The sequence below is a fragment of the Gouania willdenowi genome, chromosome 24 (assembly GCF_900634775.1).
Source record: "Gouania willdenowi chromosome 24, fGouWil2.1, whole genome shotgun sequence".
Taxonomy (NCBI): Eukaryota; Metazoa; Chordata; class Actinopteri; order Blenniiformes; family Gobiesocidae; genus Gouania; species Gouania willdenowi.
In genome coordinates this window covers 4,734,086-4,740,085 of record NC_041066.1, presented here as the reverse complement: position 1 = coordinate 4,740,085, position 6,000 = coordinate 4,734,086, and positions in this window count along the sequence as shown.

Sequence of the window (6,000 nt, the reverse complement as noted above, 5' to 3'; positions counted from 1 at the left end):
ATTTGCTCCGACCTGCAAAAACCATAAAAGTTATCAAAAATTCATGGATAACTTTTGGTGTCCCAATTCTCTAGATGATCCTGGGCCTTTGCTCCTCCGCCGGGGTCTGGGGGGGGGGGGGGGGTTTGGTGCCAGGATGTGGGTGGGGTTGGGGGGTGGGGGTTGGAGGGGGTCAGAGGGTTGGGGGTTGGGTTCGGTCGCGGGGTGCACTGGGCCCTCGGACCCTTGGGGCTCTCTTGGGTGTGTGTGTGGGGGGCGGTGGCTGCCTCTCAGCCTGTAGTCTTTGGGGTGGTGCTCGGTCGCGGGGGGGGGGTGACCTGGGGCTCCTTGGCCCCCGCTCCTAAAGCTGGCCTGGCGGCTTCTTCGGACCCACACACACACCCAATACACACAATTATGCAATAAAATAAATTAGTTTATTTTATTGCAATAACAAAACATGCTGTCTATAAAAGATAGCACTTCTTGCAGTGTTAACCTTCGACAGCAAGTGCAGACAAATAAAATAAAATACAACTTGAGCGAAAAATAACAATTTTGCAGTTTTCAATTTTCAATTCAAGATTCTGGACTTCCTATGTGTTTTGGCGCGGTCATAGTAATATTTTTTACTTGTCTTGTCAAGGTCTACTTCTGTGTCAGTTTTCATGATTCTGGCCAATTCCTATCTCGTAAAATCTGCTATAGCCAGAAATTAGAGAAGCGCGCAATTGACATTTGTTTGAATTTTTGTGACCCTTCATAATGGTTCAGTGGGTGAAAAGTACAGTAGGTGAGTTGGTTCCGACACCGGGAAAGAAAGAAAGGAAGAAGAAAGACAGAATAATATTCCAGTACAATAACAATGTTTCCCCCTTTTTGAGTACCATGAACTATACATTTTCGGAAAGCGCAGGGGCATGCCTACACCATGACAAGAGTCCCTGGTCACTGACGGGCACGTGGCATTCGCATAGGCTCCGCCCCCTCCCTCATAGTATGGGAGGGAGCAAGAGACCCTTTGCCAGCTCGTGGCGCTCGGGCCTAACAAGCATCAGAACAGGCCAGAACAAGGCCAAAATATCAAACGTGTACAGGTTACTCATTACAATCTTAGTAAGGACAGTGAATTTTTAAATAAAGTATTTGAAAATGTTTCTCTGTTTAATTAAATAAGGATCTATCAACTTTGTTCAGTGTCAAATTTAGAAGGAGACAACTCTAACATCCCTCTCTCAAGCTCTTTGTCGTCCTCCATCACTCGGGGATTACACATTAATGTCAGTCAGACATTGTCAGATAATTAAAAAATGTCATGAAGTCAGCATCTTTTTTTAACTGACCAATAGAGCTGGATGTGTGTGCGCAGACATGAGTCGTATTAAGATCTGCAGGTGGCAATGGATGGACCTCAGCTGTCTGCTGCTTGCGGATGTTCTGCTGAAAGCGGTGCATCTTGCTGTTTAGGACACACTTCAGGCCTAAGATGAAGGCAGCATAACCATCGGCTCTGCTCTCCCATTAATGGCTCCAGGTGTCCTTTGCCCTTGCTCCGAAGCCGTCGACATTGTCTCCCTCTGATGATGCTGCTGGTGCAAGCCTCTGAGAGGTCAGGTAGTCCCTCAGGTCCACAATTTCCTGGAAGGGCCTGGTATAGTCCCTGGGGCTTGAAGGTCCCATCTTTCTCCTCCTCCTAAACCTTCTTGATGAGGTAGATGATGTAGCCCATATCATTTTCAAGAAGCCACCTGAACCGCTTTCCCTTATACTTCCCAAATTGCAGGATGTGCTGCCCCATCACCTCTAGCCTATCTGAAACATCCCCACCCCTTTGAAATACCTCTGTGAGGGCAATGGTTATCATCACTTCATGACTCTGAAGGGGAGACTTGTCTTGAAGATGAGGATTATTTTTAATTTTCATGGCCTCCTGAGATAGATCCTGCTGCAGGTGGCCTGATGGACCCTTCCTGAAGGACACCGTAATTCTCCCTGGGAAGAAGTTTGTAGTCATAATTCACTTCATAATTCCTGTGCACAGCCAAACACACTTACATCATCATCATACATGTAATCCTTATGTTATATCAACTTACGTTCAAGAATAATTAATTTTATTTATATAACTTTACTAAAAGACATTTCACGTGATCACAAAATACACAGGTTAAAACATTTATATTAACAAGTATTTTCATTTGTGAATGACCTAACAATACTAAATAAACAAAGCCAGAAAATAAATCCATGAAATAAAGGCATATTTTTCGCTGTCACCGGGAGTCAACATAATAAAAACTGAAAAACAACAGAGCTCTTCCAAAGTGTAGTGATGACATATAGTATATGTCAGTATTGACAGGACTGACTCTAAAGTTACTACAATCTAATGTTACTTTAGCCAGCAACACCGTAAACTAAACTGTTACTTTATTAAATTGATAAACATTCATTTATTAAAAGCAATCAGCCACTTATGTTTTAAAAGACAAAACAAAACAGGGGAAATTAAAAACCTGCCTCCTTATCTTTCGCAAAATGTTGCAAAAGTAGTTAAGTGTTGTTGTAGTAGAGATAATAACAATAGCTCAGGCTAGTTCTGTGTTGGTCACTAGGTTCACACCAGGGTGTCGGCCAGAACACCACTTAAGGCCACGTTTCTAGATTATGATGAAAGAAAGGGCAGAGAGAAGTTTCAGACTGTTAATTTCTTCTTCACTTCCAATGGAGCAGCACAGAAATGGGGTGCCAAGTGTAAAAATTTAGTATAAATGTTGTAGCTAACACATTTTCATTATTTGTCTTACTTTTCTCATATTTAGCACAATTTCCTACATTTAACACAACATTTAACCACATATATAAAAGCATGAAATCTAAATATTTAAATCTAAATCTTATATGTTATATCTAAATGTTAAATTTAAGACTAAATATACATTTTTATATACAAATGTTAAATATAAATCTAAATAATATATGTTAAATCTAAATGTTTAAATCTAAATCTAAATGTTATATATTATATCTAAATTCTTATATCTAAATATTAAAAGTTAAATATAAATGTTAAATCTGAATGTTCAACTTAAATGTTTCGCACATATGCTAATTGACCCCGCCCCTTGTAACCTCAACCAATATACAAGCAGAGACACACAGCCGATCCCACCCACCTCTTCACCGATGCCTGCCTGGGTGATATGTATGGCTGGTTCTCTCCGTGCGGCGGAGATCGAGCACGCAGTCATGGCAGGTGGACGAGCTGCACAACAGTGCAACACAGTTATTAAAATGTATTTTAATGCTGTAGTTTGTCGATGTGTGTTAATTTGATGCGACATGCTGAGATCTCCTGTTTTTCATGCGGTTACGGTAGCTGAATAGATAGATTTGTAGACCTTGAAAGCCTAAGGTCTACGAATCAGGGCCACCTTTCTAATTTTGTCTTTTTGGGGATGTCTAGAAAGTTGTAAAAATTATCATTCTGCACCCGCCAGAGACGTCATCTCAACTTCAGGCCATCAAGTCATTTCAACGTTGGTCTGCTTAGCAGACGTATTCTAGACATCCTAAAAAAGACGAAATGAAAAAGGAGGCCCATGGTGGGTTCAATCCCAAGAACTTACACTCTCAAGCGCAGTGCCTTATCTGTTCAGCTTCACATCAAACTACAGAATTAATATACATTTTAATAACTGTTGTGTTGCGGGAGTGTACTGTGAAGGGCAGCTCGTACACCTGCCATGACTGCGTGCTCGATCTCCACCACACGGAGAGAACCAGCCATACATATCACCCAGGCAGGCATCGGTGAAGGGTGAAGAGGTGGGTGGGATCGGCTGTGTGTGTCTCTGCTTGTGTATTGGTTGAGGTTACAAGGGGCGGGGTCAATTAGCATATGTGCGAAACACTTAAGTTCAACATTTAGATTTAACATTTAGATATAAGATTTAGCATTTAGATAAGATATATAAGATTTAGATTTAAACATTTAGATTTAACATATTATTTTGATTTAAACTTTTAGATTTAACATATATTATTTAGATTTAAACATTTAGATTTAGATTTAATATTTAGATATAAGATTTAACATTTAGACTTAGATTTAACATTTAGATATAACATAAAACATTCAAATTTTGATTTAAAATTTAGATATAGATTTAAAATTTAGATATAACATATACCATTTAGATTTAAATACTTAGATTTAATGTTTTTTTTTTTTTTACCTCTATATATATGCACCCCATATCTTTACAGGTATTGTGTTACTTTGCTCGTGTGTGTGTGTGTGTGTGTGTGTGTGTGTGTGTGTGTGTGTGTGTGTGTGTGTGTGTGTGAACAAGCATAAATCTACTTCACCCATGTAAAGTAACATTATCAATCTAATAAAAACTATACATTTACACAGAGAAAGTAATTCAATGGTTATACAATCACATTTCTCCTCCTCCTTCACACGATCATGAACTAACAAATGAAAGACAGAATTCACAGGTCTCTTATACATACTTGTCCTATGTCAAGTTACTGCTAACAATCTTCACGTAGCACTTCCTGTTCTATAAATCTCTTAACTGCCGAAACCAGCAGGCTGCTTTTATTGTGAAACATACAGGCATGCTGCTACATCCTGTCACAGAAACAGCTTAACTGAATAACAACACTTAATTCACAATAACCACTTCAAATTTTTGCTCAAACATAAACCATCCTAACACTGCGTTATAAGTGTATAAAGAAACATGTTTTTTAACTCGACATGACTCATGGTTTTCATACATATTAACTAACCAAACTACATCAACATGAGTATATAAATACCAACAATATGACAAACTATGCAAGATGTGGTCTACTCACAGGCCGAGGTTCAATTCCCCTAAGGGAAGTACGAATTATTATTTTTTGCATCTACTGTTTGACAGTCATTGTTGATTTTTATTTCTTATTTTCTTCAATGGTAAAGTATCCGTTTTTTGTGTTTCTTTCAGACATAATAAATATTCTTCTATTAAATAGCCCTATATTAAATATTGTTTAATAAAGTTCAGTCATTTAAACCCTTATCATAAGGGTTTAAATAAGAGGCATAAGGGCCTTAATTATGCCTGCTTTCTGGGGTAGAACACTTTGTACCAAAACATCTGATTTCGACCAAATCTATAGAAACAAACACAAGTCAGATAAAATACCAACCCTTTCACTCATAAAGACTCAGTTTAAAACTAAATGCCAAATTCTGAAAGAAGTCTAATCCAAATAATTACAGCACAAATATAAACATTACCGTGCTTTCCTAATACTTTACCATAATAAGGTAAGGTAAGATAGGCTGGGGGTGGGAGGGTGTTTTTATGGGATTGTTTAAAAGAAATGGGCAAATATGACCTTAAACATGAAAATAAAGTCTTGATTAGTTGCACTCTCTTGTGTTTTTATTGACAACCCACATCCTGTGAGTTTTTACACATTTAGTTTTTCTTGCGTCCAAAACAATAGAAATACATGACGAATTTAATTAAAGCCAAGTTAGTGTTGCTTTGATGTCAATGAAGAAAAGAAATCACATAACCAGGGTTACACGTAAATCTATTGCATCATGAAGGTAATGTCAAATGCTTTCTTTGTGAAGCAAATTTAAAAAGAAGAAAAACACTCAAGCCAGTTACCATTTTAAACAAACTACAAACCAAGGTGAAAACCTAATTTAGATCATTTATGTAATGACAGATTTCTACCATAAGATGGCAGTGTTAACATATAAAACGGTGCTGAGAGCGGTGTAAAACATGATATAAACAGAAAGAGGGTAACTTATCATTGTGAAAGGAAGATTTATGTCTGACTTTTAAAGAGCAAACATAACGTCCATGCTTGTATTGTAGGCTAACAGTAAATATGACATGGCAGTGAAGGTGTTTGCAGTATATTTACTGTCAGCTTTAGCAGTCTGTCCACACAGTAGCTCTTTATTTAGTCTGCCTGTGTTGGCACTGCTGAGTGTTTCCT